This window comes from Cryptomeria japonica, unplaced genomic scaffold, assembly GCF_030272615.1.
Source record: "Cryptomeria japonica unplaced genomic scaffold, Sugi_1.0 HiC_scaffold_26, whole genome shotgun sequence".
NCBI classification, from domain to species: Eukaryota; Viridiplantae; Streptophyta; class Pinopsida; order Cupressales; family Cupressaceae; genus Cryptomeria; species Cryptomeria japonica.
In genome coordinates this window covers 92,501-107,500 of record NW_026728848.1, presented here as the reverse complement: position 1 = coordinate 107,500, position 15,000 = coordinate 92,501, and the positions used below count along the sequence as shown (strand labels likewise).

Genomic DNA, 15,000 nt, shown 5'->3' with positions numbered 1-15,000 from the left:
CGCATTGGCTCTTCCGAGGCCCGGTTGCCACCCTGGCGCGCACGAAGTCGGAAGTAGGGTTAATTGCCCGGGTGCGCACCTTTGCCAGGGTGGGCACCTTACCTGGGCTGCGCACCAGGGCGGGCTCAAGATGGCACGCGCGTTCCGTTTTTTTCACTATCTTTCAAAACGGAAATTTTAAAATCTCCTTTTTTTTTTGCCTTTTCTGGAAATTAGTGAAGGCAGCGCATCAAAGGTGCGCACCTCGCTGCCCACCTTGGTGTGCTCTGAGGTGCGCACCCGGGAGCGCTACGAAGTGTGCTCCAAGGTGCGGCGTGCACGTTGTCGGAGCCCGGTTTGCCCCGGGTGCGCACCTCGCCTGCACCTTGGCCGGGGTGGGCACCTTGGCTGGGTTTGCCCAGGGTGCGCTCCGAAGCGGGGTTACTGGAGCGCCCCCTCTTTTTTTGTCAGAGCGTTTGGTGGGGTTTCTCGCATTGGCTCTTCCCAGGCCCGGTTGTTGGGTGCGCTCCCACCCTGGCGCGCGCGAAGTTGGAAGTTGGGTTAATTGCCCGGGCGCGCACCTTCGCCAGGGTGGGCACCTTGGTGCGCACACCTTGGCTGGGCTGCGCACCAGGGCGGGCTCAAGATGGCACCAGCATTCCCTTTTTCTCACTATCTTTCAAAACGGAAATTTTAAAATCTCGTTTTTTTTTTGCCTTTTATGGAAATTAGTGAAGGCATCGCATCAAAGGTGCGCACCTCGCTGCCCACCTTGGTGTGCTCCGAGGTGCCCACCACGGTGCGCAACGCCGGTGCGAACCCGGGAGCGCCCCGATGTGTGCTCCAAGGTGCGGCGTGCACGAAGTCGGACCCCGGTTTGCCCCGGGTGCGCACCTCGCGTGCACCTTGGTGCGCACACCTTGGCTGGGTTGCGCGGCCTGGTGGGCACCATGGTGCGCACCAAGGAGCGCTCCGAAGTGTGCTCCAAGGTGCGGCGTGCACGAAGTCGGAGCCCGGTTTGCCCCGGGTACGCACCTCGCGTGCACCTTCGCCGGGGTGGGCACCTCGGCTGGGTTGCGCGCCCTGGTGCGCACCAAGGAGCGCTCCGAAGTGTGCTCCAAGGTGCGGCGTGCACGAAGTCGGAGCCCGGTTTGCCCCGGGTGCGCACCTTCGCCGCGGTGCGCACCATGGCGTGCACGAAGTCGGAGCCCGGTTTGCCCCGGGTGCGCACCTCGCGTGCACCTTCGGCGGGGTTGCGCGCCCTGGTGGGCACCATGGTGCGCACCAAGGAGCGCTCCGAAGTGTGCTCCAAGGTGCGGCGTGCACGAAGTCGGAGCCCGGTTTGCCCCGGGTGCGCACCTCGCGTGCACCTTCGGCGGGGTTGCGCGCCCTGGTGGGCACCATGGTGCGCACCAAGGAGCGCTCCGAAGTGTGCTCCAAGGTGCGGCGTGCACGAAGTCGGAGCCCGGTTTGCCCCGGGTGCGCACCTCGCGTGCACCTTCGCCGCGGTGGGCACCATGGCGTGCACGAAGTCGGAGCCCGGTTTGCCCCGGGTGCGCACCTCGCGTGCACCTTCGCCGGGGTGGGCACCTCGGCTGGGTTGCGCGCCCTGGTGCGCACCAAGGAGCGCTCCGAAGTGTGCTCCAAGGTGCGGCGTGCACGAAGTCGGAGCCCGGTTTGCCCCGGGTGCGCACCTCGCGTGCACCTTCGCCAGGGTGGGCACCTCGGTGCGCACACCTTCTCAATGTTTTCTTGCCTTTTCTGGAAATTGGTGAAGGCAGCGCATCAAAGGTGCGCACCTCGGTGTGCTCCGAGGTGCGAACCCGAGAGCGCTCCGAGGTGCCCACGAAGTCGAAAGTCGGGTTAATTGCATTGTTTTCCCCGGGTGCGCTCCGAGGTGCGCAACATCGGCGCGCACCAAGGAGGGCTCCGAAGTGTGCTCCAAGGTGCGCACGATGGCGTGCACCTCTGGTGCGCACGATTCGGAGCTCGGTTTGACCGGGGTGCGCACACCTTGGCTGGGTTGCGCACCTTTTGTGCGCTCCAAGGTGCGCACGAAGTCGGAGCTCGGTTTGCCCCGGGTGCGCACCTTCGCCAGGGTGCGCACCTTGATGCGCACGCCTTGGCTGGGCTGCGCACCTTGGTGGGCGCCATGGTGCGCACCTTTCGTGCGCTCCAAGGTGCGCACGAAGTCGGAGCTCGGTTTGCCCCGGGTGCGCACCTTGGTGGGCGCCATGGTGCACTCCGAGGTGCCCAAGATTGGTGCGCACCAAGGAGCGCTCCGAAGTGCGCTCCAAGGTGCGCGCGAAGTCGAAAGTTGGGTTAATTGTCCGGTTTGCCTCGGGTGCGCACCTTGCGTGCACCTTCGCCAGGGTGGGCGCCTTGGTGCGCACACCTTGGCTGGGCTGCGCACCCGGGCGCGCACACCTTGGCACCCGCGTTTCCTTCATTTTAAATTTTTTTTTTTTACAATCTCTCAAGTGGGAAATTCTATAATCTCAACTTTTTTTGCCTTTTCAGGAAACTTTTGAATGGAGCGCATCATTGGTGCGCTCCGAAGTGTGCTCCAAAGCTCTCTCCAGCTGCGTGCACCTGCCCCGGCCGCGCACCCGGCCCCGCCCAGCTTCGCTCACCTGTCCCGGGCGTCTGGTGCGGAACCTTAGAGTAAGAAACATCACCGTGCACCTTGGCCAACGTGCGCGACTCGACCGAGCGCGCACTGGCCGAGGTGCACACCGATTTCACCTGGGTGCGCGCGCAGCACCTCGGGCGCACCGGGGTGCGCGCACAACGCCCGGGTTGCACCGTGGCCTGTGTGCTCGGGGCGCCTCGGGTGCGCGCTCGGTGTCGCCCCCGCGCGCGCGGTAGTGCGGGCAGCGCACCCCTGCCCGGCCCGGCCCCGACGAGAACGCAAACGGGCAAAAGGTTTATTCAAATAGCATTGCGACGCCCGGCGAAAAACTAAAAAAGGGTGCAACACCGGGACTTCCCGGGAGGTCACCCATCCCAGTACTACTCCGGCCCAAGCGCGCTTAACTGCGGAGTTCTGATGGGATCCGGTGCACTAACGCTGGTATGATCGCACCCGTTATGAGCTTGTCGCAGTGTGTACTTAGCAAACCGCGACCCACGTGCGAATCCACCCCGGCCACCCACCCCCGTCGAGGTGCACACCCTCCCTCGCGAAGTGCGCCCCGTTCGCCAAGTGTGAGCCCTGCCCGGGTGCGCGCACCTTGCTAGGGCGTCGGGTGTGCACCCGGCCCGGCCTACGTGCGTGCACCTGGAGGGGGCGTCGTGTGCGTGTAGTGTCCCGTCTGCAACGCGGTGCCCACACACCACCTCGGGCGCAACGACCTGCGCTCACATGTGGGCCGAGTGCACCTTGGTGCATGTTCGGGGCGCCTCGGGTGCACGCTCGATCTTGCCCCGGTGCACCAAGGCGCTCGGTTTGCCCCGGGTGCGCACTTGGTGCAAGGTGGGCACCCAAAATAGGGATCAAGCACCAAAACACAAGTTTCGGGATGCAAAATGGGACCCAAGGACCACAAATGCGTTCCAAGACCCATGATGGGTCCACGAGAACAAAAATGTGTTCCGAGACTTAATAAACAAATATTGGGTTTTAGGAGAAGAAACATGCTCTGATGCCCAAAACGAGAATCGACCCCGAAAAGGCCACAGGCCAAAAGTGGGATGCGAGACCAAAAAAAATGGGACCCGAGGACCAAAATTGGGTTCCCAGGTCGAAGACAGGGCAACCGGACAAGAAACGACCTCTAAGGCTCGAAATGAGTCCCGACGACTAAAACTTGACAAGAAGCACCCATCAGGCACCCAACTCGACACCCATGGGATGCCGACCCACCCGGGCTTCCACCTAGCACACCTTGGCACCCACCCACCCTCGCACCCAACCTCGCACCCAACTTAGCACCTTTGAACCCACATTGGCACTCACCCTGACCCTGGCACCTTGGAACCCACATTGGCACTCACCTTGACCCTGGCACCCACCTTTGCACTCACCTTGGGACCCACCCTGGCTCCCACCTCGGCACCCACCCAGACACCCACCTTGGTTCCTTGGCACCCACCTTGGATCCTTGGCACCCACCCCGACACCCACCTTGGCTCCTTGACGCCCACCCCGACAACCACCCCGTGACCTACCCTGGCTAGGGTTGGTGCACACCCACCCTGGTGCCCACCTTGGCACCCACCCTATGACCCACCTTGGCACGCACCTTAGTACCCACCCCGTTACCCACCCTAGGACCCACCCCGTGACCCACCTTGGCCAGGGTGGGTGCACCCACCCTGGTGCCCACCTTGGCACCCACCCATCCTAGCACCCAGCCTGTGACCGGGCTTGGAACCCAACCTTGCACCCGCACCCGTCTTGGCCAGTGTGGGTGCGCACCCATCCTGGCACCCACGTTGTGACACACCCTTTAACCCACGCACCCTAGCACCCACGTTGGCACCCACCTTGGAACCCAACCTAGCAACTTGGCACCCACCCCGTGACCCACCTTGGCATCCACCATAGCAGTTGCCGACTTGGCACCCACCTCGGCACCCACCTTGACACTTGTGGACCCACCTTGCCACTCACCCTAGCATCGACCCATCCTAGCACCCACCCTGGCACCTTTGCACCCTAGCACTCACCCATCCTAGCACCTAACCTGTGACCCACCTTGACACTCACCCTCGCACCCACCTTGGAACCCAACCTAGCACCCACCCACCCTGACACCAACCCTAGCACCTACCCACCCTTGCACCCACCCTGTGACCCATCTTGGCACCCACCCATCCTACCACTCAACCTATCACCCACCTTCTCACCCACCTTGGCATCCACCTTAGCACCCACCCACACTGGCACCTTGGCACCCACCTCGGGCAAGGTGGGTGCACACCCACCCTGGCACCCAATTTAGAACCCACCGAGCATGTTACCCACCTTGGCACCCACATTGCAGCCCACCCTAGTACCCACCCTATGACCCACATTGGCATCCACACCCTAGCACCCAGGCACCTCGACACCCGCCTTGACACCCACCCTAGCACTGAACCTGTGACCCACCTTGGAACTCACCCTAGAACCCACCCACCCTGTGAACCACCTTGGCATCCACCTTAGCACCCACCCACCTTGGCACCCACTCTAGCACTCACCCATCCTAACACCCAACTTGTTACCCACCTTGGCACCCGCCCTCGCGTCCACCTTGAAACCCACCCTAGCACCCACCCACGCAGGAGCCCACCTTGGCACCCAACCTAACACCCACGCATCCTGGCACCCAACTTGTGACCCACCTTGGAACCCACCCTAGTACCCACCTTTGAACCCACTATATCACCAACCCACCTTGGCACCCACCCTATGACCCTCTTTGGAATCCACCCTAGCACGCACCCACCCTGGCACCCACCATGGAGCGCACCCTAGCACCCACCCACCTCGGCACGCACCTCAACACCCACCTTGGTGTGCGCACTGCGCCAACCTCTCAAAGACCCTATGTGGTGCGCTCCAAAGTGTACACCTTTGGTGCGCTCCAAGGTGCGCACCTTTGGTGCACACCGAGGTGCACACCAAAGTGTGCACCGAGGTGAGCACCAAAGTGCACTCCAGGGTGCACACCAAGGCGTGCACCTTTGGTGCGGTCAATGCAAACGAATTCGGAAGTTGGGGTCGATGTCCTAATCGCTGCTGCAGACTACACGTATGAGAATCGGACAAATAGCTTTATATAGGGGAGGTGTTGCGTTTGATGGGTCGACTCCCCTGGTTGTGTGCACTGCACCAACTTCAAAGACCCTGTCTTGTTTAAGAAGTCAAAAGTTGGGGTGGATGTCCTAATCATTGCTGCAGTCTACGCATGTATGAGAATCAGACAAATAGCTTATATAGGGGAGGTGTTGCATTCGGTGGGTTGACTCCCCTGGTTGTGCGCACTGCGCCAACCTCAAAGACCCCGCATAGCAGAAGAAGTCGGAAGTCGGATTTTGGTGAGCACCAAGGCGTGCACCTTTGGTGCGGTCAACGCAGACGAATTCAGAAGTTGGGGTGGATGTCCTAATCGTTGTTGCAGGCTACACATGTATGAGAATCAGACAAATAGCTTATATAGGGGAGGTGTTGGGTTTGATGGGTCAACTCCCTTGGTTGTGCGCATTACGCCAACCTCAAAGACCTTGTTTTCGTTAAGAAGTCAAAAGTTGGGGTCAATGTCCTAATGGCTCCTGCAGGCTACACATGTATGAGAATCGGACAAATAGCTTATATAGGGGAGGTGTTGGGTTTGATGGGTCGACTCCCCTGGTTGTGCGCATTACGTCAACCTCAAAGACCTTGTTTTCGTTAAGAAGTCAAAAGTTGGGGTCGATGTCCTAATTGCTCCTGTAGACTACACATGTATGAGAATCAGACAAATAGCTTATATAGGGGAGGTGTTGGGTTTGATGGGTTGACTCCCCTAGTTGTTCGCATTACACCAACCTCAAAGACCTTGTTTTCGTTTAGAAGCCGAAAGTTGGGGTCGATGTCCTAATTGCTCCTGCAGGCTACGCATGTATGAGAATCAGACAAATAGCTTATATAGGGGAGGTGTTGGGTTTGATGGGTCGACTCCCCTGGTTGTGCGCATTGCGCCAACCTCAAAGACCCTGCATTGCGGATGAAGTCGAAAGTCAGAGTTTGGTGTGCTACAAGGTGTGGTCGAAGGTGCTCACCTAGGTGTGCACCTTTGGAGCGCAGGAAAAGTGCCCTCCAAAAGTGCGCACCTTTGGAGTGCACAAAAGTGCCCTCCAAAAGTGCGCACCTTTGGAGCGCACAAAAGTGCCCTCCAAAAGTGCGCACCTTTGGAGTGCAGAAAAGTGCCCTCCAAAAAGTGCCCTCCAAAAGTGCGCACCTTTGGAGCGCAGAAAAGTGCCCTCCAAAAAGTGCCCTCCAAAAGTGCGCACCTTTGGAGCGCAGAAAAGTGCCCTCCAAAAAGTGCCCTCCAAAAGTGCGCACCTTTGGAGCGCAGAAAAGTGCCCTCCAAAAAGTGCCCTCCAAAAGTGCGCACCTTTGGAGCGCAGAAAAGTGCCCTCCAAAAAGTGCCCTCCAAAAGTGCGCACCTTTGGAGCGCAGAAAAGTGCCCTCCAAAAAGTGCCCTCCAAAAGTGCGCACCTTTGGAGCGCAGAAAAGTGCCCTCCAAAAAGTGCCCTCCAAAAGTGCGCACCTTTGGAGCGCAGAAAAGTGCCCTCCAAAAAGTGCCCTCCAAAAGTGCGCACCTTTGGAGCGCAGAAAAGTGCCCTCCAAAAGTGCGCACCTTTGGAGCGCACAAAAGTGCCCTCCAAAAGTGCGCACTTTTGGTGCGCACCAAGGCGCTGGTTCGGTCGTTGCAGGCGAGTTCGGAAGTTGGGGTCGATGTCCTGAGCGGAGGTGCAAACTACACAGGTGTCGGAATCGGACAAATAGCTTATATAGGGGAGGTGTATGCTTCGATGGGTCGACTCCCCAGGTTGAGCGCACCGCGCCAACCTCAAAGACCCTACGGTATGGATGAAGTCGGAAGTTGGGTCCGATGACCGATTCGATTAGTAGGTATGCTCATGAGGTCGGAATTTGGGTCCGATGACCTGCCATGTGCAGGAAGGCGAATGTTGGCACTGTGCGTTGCAAGGTGCACACCAAGGCGCTGGTGCGGTCTTTTTAGTCGAGTTCGGAAGTTGGGGTCGATGTCCTGATCGGAGGTGCAAGCTACACAGGTGTGGGAATCGGACAAATAGCTTATATAGGGGAGGTGTATGCTTCGTTGGGTCGACTCCCCGGGTTGAGCGCACCGCGCCAACCTCAAAGACCCTACGGTATGGATGAAGTCGGAAGTTGGGTCCGATGACCGATTCGATATGTAGGCATACTCGCGAGGTCGGAATTTGGGTCCGATGACCTGCCACGTGCAGGAAGGCGAATGTTGGCACTGTGCGTTGCAAGGTGCGCACCAAGGCGCTGGTTCGGTCGTTGGAGGCGAGTTCGGAAGTTGGGGTCGATGTCTTGATCGGAGGTGCAAACTACACAGGTGTGGGAATCGGACAAATAGCTTATATAGGGGAGGTGTATGCTTCGTTGGGTCGACTCCCCGGGTTGAGCGCACCGCGCCAACCTCAAAGACCCTACGGTATGGATGAAGTCGGAAGTTGGGTCCGATGACCGATTCGATATGTAGGCATACTCGCGAGGTCGGAATTTGGGTCCGATGACCTGCCATGTGCAGGAAGGCGAATGTTGGGACTGTGCGTCGCAAGGTGCGCACCAAGGCGCTGGTGCCGTCGTTGCAGTCGAGTTCGGAAGTTGGGGTCGATGTCCTGGTCAGAGGTGCAAACTACACAGGTGTGGGAATCGGACAAATAGCTTATATAGGGGAGGTGTATGCTTCGATGGGTCGACTCCTTGGGTTGAGCGCACCGCGCCAACCTCAAAGACCCTACAGTATGGATGAAGTCGGAAGTTGGGTCCGATGACCGATTCGATACGTAGGCATATTGGCGAGGTCTGAATTTGTGTCCGATGACCTGCCATGCGCAGGAAGGCGGAATTTGGGTCCGATGACCGAGTTGATGGCGTGCCATGCGCAGAAAGGCGGAATTTGGGTCCGATGACCGAGTTGATGTTGATGGCCCGCCATGCACAGGAAGGCGGAATTTGGGTCCGATGACCGATTTGAAGGCGTGCCATACGCAAAAAGGCGGAGTTTGGGTCCGATGACCGAGTTGATATTGATGGCCCGCCATGCGCAGGAAGGCGGAATTTGGGTCCGATGACCTGACATACGCATGGAGTCCGACTCGGGGGCCGATGTTCGATTCGATGACTTGCATTGTGGGTAAAGTCGGAAGTTGTGGTCTTTGACCCGATTCGATGACCAGACTTCGGCTGCTTGAGAATCGGACAAATAACTTATATAGGGGAGGTAGTGTTCTCGAGCATCCTCCCCCCGTGCCCGTTTATGTCGATTGATGTTGGTGCTCGACTGGTTGGAGCGCTCGGATGCAAAAATCTTGCACCAGGATTTATCGATTGTGATGGACACGGCAAGTCTCCTGATTGCTATGCAGGAGCTCATCGTGAATCTCTATGCGGCCTTGGTATGGACTCGACCTGCGGAATGGTTCGGCAATGGTAGTCGCTCCAACACGTCCTTGCAATGGCCACAGAGGTGATTCGACTAGAGCTCCAGTCTAGCTTTTGGGTTGCTTGGCGGACTGGTATAGCCGCGATCGAGTTCCGGCCATGAACGTTTTAGATAGCTCTTGGGCTTTCTGGGACCGAAGTCGGAAGTTTGGGCTGTTGTCCGATTTGATGACCATTCTTCGGATGTGTGAGAATCGGACAAATAACTTATATAGGGGACTGTGTTATCTCACGCAGCCCCCTCCGTGCCCCTCTATCTCGACCGATGTTGGTGCTTGAAAGGGTTGGGATCGCTCGGATTTATAAACGTGCACCACCATTTGTCGAGTGTGAGGGACGCGGCAGGTCTCCTAAATGCTATGCGGGCGCTCTCTGAGAATCTCTATCCGGCCTCGACACAGACTAGTCTTGCTGAATGGTTTGGCACTGGTAGTCGATCCAACACGTCGTTGTTGTGGCCGCCTAGGCGATTCGATTCGAGCCCCCGTCTAGCTTTTGGGTTGCTTGGCGGATTTTGCCCTATCCGCAAGTGAGCTCGGTCCCTAAACGTTCGAGAAACCCGATTGCTATGCGCCGACTCTCTTTCTTGCGAGCCTCCATCTAGCTTTTGGGTCTCTACGGAACGGAAGTCGGAATCTGGGACCGTTGTTTGATTCGACGAGGCAGACTACGGTTGTGCGAGAATCGGACAAATAACTTATATAGGGGAGGTGTTGACTGGAGCATTCTCCCCCGTGCCCCTCTAACTCGACCAATGCTGGCGCTCGAACGGTGGTAGCGCTCGGATTTTCATTGAGCGCCAGCATTGGTCGATTTAGAGGGGCATGCGAGATTCCCGAATGCTATGCGAGGGCTCTAACGGAAATGTCTATTGGTTTCGGTATGGATGCAATTGCGAGTGGTTCGACAAAGGTAGTCGTTCCGATGCGTCCATGTCGTGGCCAAATCGATAATTCGATTTGAGCCCTCGTATAGCATTTGGGTCTCTCGATGTGATTCCGCATTCCAGTCCCTTTGGGCACTGCTTGAGCCGCATCCCAGGGGGTTCCCTTCCCAATAATCTGCCTCGCAACCCGATTGCTATGCGGTGAGGCTCCTCGGCCGCCTCGGAACTATCTGTGTATCAGACGCATCGCGGGATAAGGGGTTGGCAATGGTAGTCGCCCCAAGCGCGTCCGATGCTTGGACCATTCCGAGGCGGCCCTGAAGCCTCTTCCGTCTAGCCGTTGGGTCCTTCTCGCCGCATCCCTCGCCTCGCACCCCGATTGCTATGCGGTGAGGCTCCTCGGCCGCCTCGGAACTATCTGTGTATCGGACGCGTCGCGGGATAAGGGGTTGTCACTGGTAGTCGCCCCAAGCGCGTCCGATGCTTGGACCATTCCGAGGCGGCCCTGAAGCCTCTTCCGTCTAGCCGTTGGGTCCTTCTCGCCGCATCCCTCGCCTCGCACCCCGATTGCTATGCGGTGAGGCTCCTCGGCCGCCTCGGAACTATCTGTGTATCGGACGCGTCGCGGGATAAGGGGTTGTCATTGGTAGTCGCCCCAAGCGCGTCCGATGCTTGGACCATTCCGAGGCGGCCCTGAAGCCTCTTCCGTCTAGCCGTTGGGTCCTTCTCGCCGCATCCCTCGCCTCGCACCCCGATTGCTATGCGGTGAGGCTCCTCGGCCGCCTCGGAACTATCTGTGTATCGGACGCGTCGCGGGATAAGGGGTTGTCACTGGTAGTCGCCCCAAGCGCGTCCGATGCTTGGACCATTCCGAGGCGGCCCTGAAGCCTCTTCCGTCTAGCCGTTGGGTCCTTCTCGCCGCATCCCTCGCCTCGCACCCCGATTGCTATGCGGTGAGGCTCCTCGGCCGCCTCGGAACTATCTGTGTATCGGACGCGTCGCGGGATAAGGGGTTGTCACTGGTAGTCGCCCCAAGCGCGTTCGATGCTTGGACCATTCCGAGGCGGCCCTGAAGCCTCTTCCGTCTAGCCGTTGGGTCCTTCTCGCCGCATCCCTCGCCTCGCACCCCGATTGCTATGCGGTGAGGCTCCTCGGCCGCCTTGGAACTATCTGTGTATCGGACGCGTCGCGGGATAAGGGGTTGTCACTGGTAGTCGCCCCAAGCGCGTCCGATGCTTGGACCATTCCGAGGCGGACCCGAAGCCTCTTCCGTCTAGCCGTTGGGTCCTTCTCGCCGCATCCTTCGCCTCGCACCCCGATTGCTATGCGGTGAGGCTCCTCGGCCGCCTCGGAACTATCTGTGTATCGGACGCGTCGCGGGATAAGGGGTTGTCACTGGTAGTCGCCCCAAGCGCGTCCGATGCTTGGACCATTCCGAGGTGGCCCCGAAGCCTCTTCCGTCTAGCCGTTGGGTCCTTCTCGCCGCATCCCTCGCCTCGCACCCCGATTGCTATGCGGTGAGGCTCCTCGGCCGCCTCGGAACTATCTGTGTATCGGACGCGTCGCGGGATAAGGGGTTGTCACTGGTAGTCGCCCCAAGCGCGTCCGATGCTTGGACCATTCCGAGGCGGACCCGAAGCCTCTTCCGTCTAGCCGTTGGGTCCTTCTCGCCGCATCCCTCGCCTCGCACCCCGATTGCTATGCGGTGAGGCTCCTCGGCCGCCTCGGAACTATCTGTGTATCGGACGCGTCGCGGGATAAGGGGTTGTCACTGGTAGTCGCCCCAAGCGCGTCCGATGCTTGGACCATTCCGAGGCGGACCCGAAGCCTCTTCCGTCTAGCCGTTGGGTCCTTCTCGCCGCATCCCTCGCCTCGCACCCCGATTGCTATGCGGTGAGGCTCCTCGGCCGCCTTGGAACTATCTCTGTATCGGACGCGTCGCGGGATAAGGGGTTGTCACTGGTAGTCGCCCCAAGCGCGTCCGATGCTTGGACCATTCCGAGGCGGCCCCGAAGCCTCTTCCGTCTAGCCGTTGGGTCCTTCTCGCCGCATCCCTCGCCTCGCACCCCGATTGCTATGCGGTGAGGCTCCTCGGCCGCCTTGGAACTATCTGTGTATCGGACGCGTCGCGGGATAAGGGGTTTTCACTGGTAGTCGCCCCAAGCGCGTCCGATGCTTGGACCATTCCGAGGCGGCCCCGAAGCCTCTTCCGTGTAGCCGTTGGGTCCTTCTCGCCGCATCCCTCGCCTCGCACCCCGATTGCTATGCGGTGAGGCTCCTCGGCCGCCTTGGAACTATCTGTGTATCGGACGCGTCGCGGGATAAGGGGTTGTCACTGGTAGTCGCCCCAAGCGCGTCCGATGCTTGGACCATTCCGAGGCGGACCTGAAGCCTCTTCCCTCTAGCCGTTGGGGCTTTCTCGCCGCATCCCTCGCCTCGCACCCTGATTGCTATGCTGTGAGGCTCCTCGGCCGCCTTGGAACTATCTGTGTATCGGACGCATCGCGGGATAAGGGGTTGGCAGTGGTAGTCGCCCCAAGCGCATCCGATGCTTGGACCATTCCGAGGCGGCCCTGCAGCCTCTTCCGTCTAGCCGTTGGGGCCATCTCGCCGCATCCCCCACCTCGCACCACGATTGCTATGTGGTGAGGCTCCTTGGCCGCCTCGGAACTATCTGTGTATCGGACGCATCGCGGGATAAGGGGTTGTCACTGGTAGTCGCCCCAAGCGCGTCCGATGCTTGGACTATTCCGAGGCGGCCCTGCAGCCTCTTCCGTCTAGCCGTTGGGGCCATCTCGCCGCATCCCCCACCTCCTCGGCCGCCTCGGAACTATCTGTGTATCGGACGCATCGCGGGATAAGGGGTTGGCAGTGGTAGTCGCCCCAAGCGCGTCCGATGCTTGGACTATTCCGAGGCAGCCCTGCAGCCTCTTCCGTCTAGCCTTTGGGGCCATCTCGCCGCATCCCTCGCCTCGCACCCCGATTGCTATGCGGTGAGGCTCCTCGGCCGCCTGGGAACTATCTTCGTATCGGACGCATCGCGGGATAAGGGGTTGTCACTGGTAGTCGCCCCAAGCGCGTCCGATGCTTGGACTATTCCGAGGCGGCCCTGTGGCCTCTTCCATCTAGCCGTTGGGGCCATCTCGCCGCATCCCCCACCTCGCACCCCGATTGCTATGCGGTGAGGCTCTTCGGCCGCCTTGGAACTATCTTCGTATCGGACGCATCGCGGGATAAGGGGTTGTCACTGGTAGTCGCCCCAAGCGCGTCCGATGCTTGGACTATTCCGAGGCGGCCCTGCAGCCTCTTCCGTCTAGCCGTTGGGGCCATCCCGCCGCATCCCCCACCTCGCACCCCGATTGCTATGCGGTGAGGCTCCTCGGCCGCCTTGGAACTATCTTCGTATCGGACGCATCGCGGGATAAGGGGTTGTCACTGGTAGTCGCCCCAAGCGCGTCCGATGCTTGGACTATTCCGACGCGGCCCTGTGGCCTCTTCCGTCTAGCCGTTGGGGCCATCTCGCCGCATCCCCCACCTCGCACCCCGATTGCTATGCGGTGAGGCTCCTCGGCCGCCTTGGAACCATCTTCGTATCGGACGCATCGCGGGATAGGGGGCTGTCACTGGTAGTCGCCCCAAGCGTGTCCGATGCTTGGACCATTCCTAGGCGGCCCTGAAGCCTCTTCCGTCTAGCCGTTGGGGCCTTCCCGCCCCATCCCTCGCCTCGCACCCCCGATTGCTATGCGGTGAGGCTCCTCGGCCGCCTTGGAACCATCTGTGTATCGGACGCATCGCGGGATAAGGGGTTGGCACTGGCAGTCGCCCCAAGCGCGTCCGATGCTTGGACCATTCCGAGGTGGCCCTGAAGCCTCTTCCGTCTAGCCGTTGGGGCCTTCCCGCCCCATCCCTCGCCTCGCACCCCGATTGATATGCGGTGAGGCTCCTCGGCCGCCTTGGAACTATCTGTGTATCGGACGCATCGCGGGATAAGGGGTTGGCACTGGTAGTCGTCCCAATCGCATCCGATGCTTGGACCATTCCGAGGCGGCCCTGCAGCCTCTTCCGTTTAGCCGTCGGGGCCTTCCCGCCGCATCCCTCGCCTCGCATCCCGATTCCTATGCGGTGAGTCTTCTCGGCCGCCGCGGAACTATACCTGTTATTGCTACTGCATCCTTCGGCTGGTAACCTCCTCTGCCGCCTTGGAACGTTCTCTTTGTCGGACGCGTCGCGGGATAAGGGGTTGGCACTGGTAGTCGCCCCAAGCGCGCCCGATGCATAGACCGCTCCGAGTCGACCTTGCTTTCAGCCTCTCACATGCATAGACCTCTCTGAGTCGACCCTGCAGCCTCTCACGTTTAGCCTTTGGAATCTCGCCTCACAACATGATTGCTATCCTTGATGCATCCCTTGCCTCGAGCCCTGATTGCTTTCTTGGCTGCATCCCTCCTCTCCTCACAGCCCGGTTGTCATCACTGCTTCATCCGTCGCTTCATGCATTCTGGCTGCTGGGCCCTTCCCACCGCACACCTCGATTGCTATCTCTTCTGCATCACACACCCCGATTGCTATCTCTGCTACATCCCTCGGCTCTCACTTCTGCATCCTTCGCCTCACACCTCGATTGCTATCAATGCTGCATCCGTAACCTCACACCCCGATTGCTATGCGGGGAGGCTCCTTGGTCGCCTTGGAAATTTCTGTGTGTCGGACGCACCGCGGGATAAGGGGTTGGCACTGGTAGTCGCCCCAAGTGCGCCCGATTCTTAGACCGCTTCGAGGTGACCTCGTAGCCTCTTTCGTCCAGGCTTCCTGCCTTCAACGCCCTTTTTACACCTCGATTGCTATGCGCGGGCTCGTTGGCGTCTATCACCTCTCTGCGAAGAGTGGCACGATGATTGTTGGGGTAAATCGTAGCAGTCCGATCTCTGGCCTTGGGCCATTG

General features: G+C 59.7%; 1 non-coding gene across 1 annotated transcript; it reads right to left on the bottom strand.

Moving 5' to 3' along the window:
- Positions 1-2,947: 2,947 nt before the first annotated feature.
- On the bottom strand, positions 2,948-3,066 carry LOC131861398 (5S ribosomal RNA). The gene has a single exon (XR_009360472.1). It is a non-coding gene; the product is annotated as a 5S ribosomal RNA (ribosomal RNA).
- Between the last annotated feature and the right edge of the window lie 11,934 nt (positions 3,067-15,000).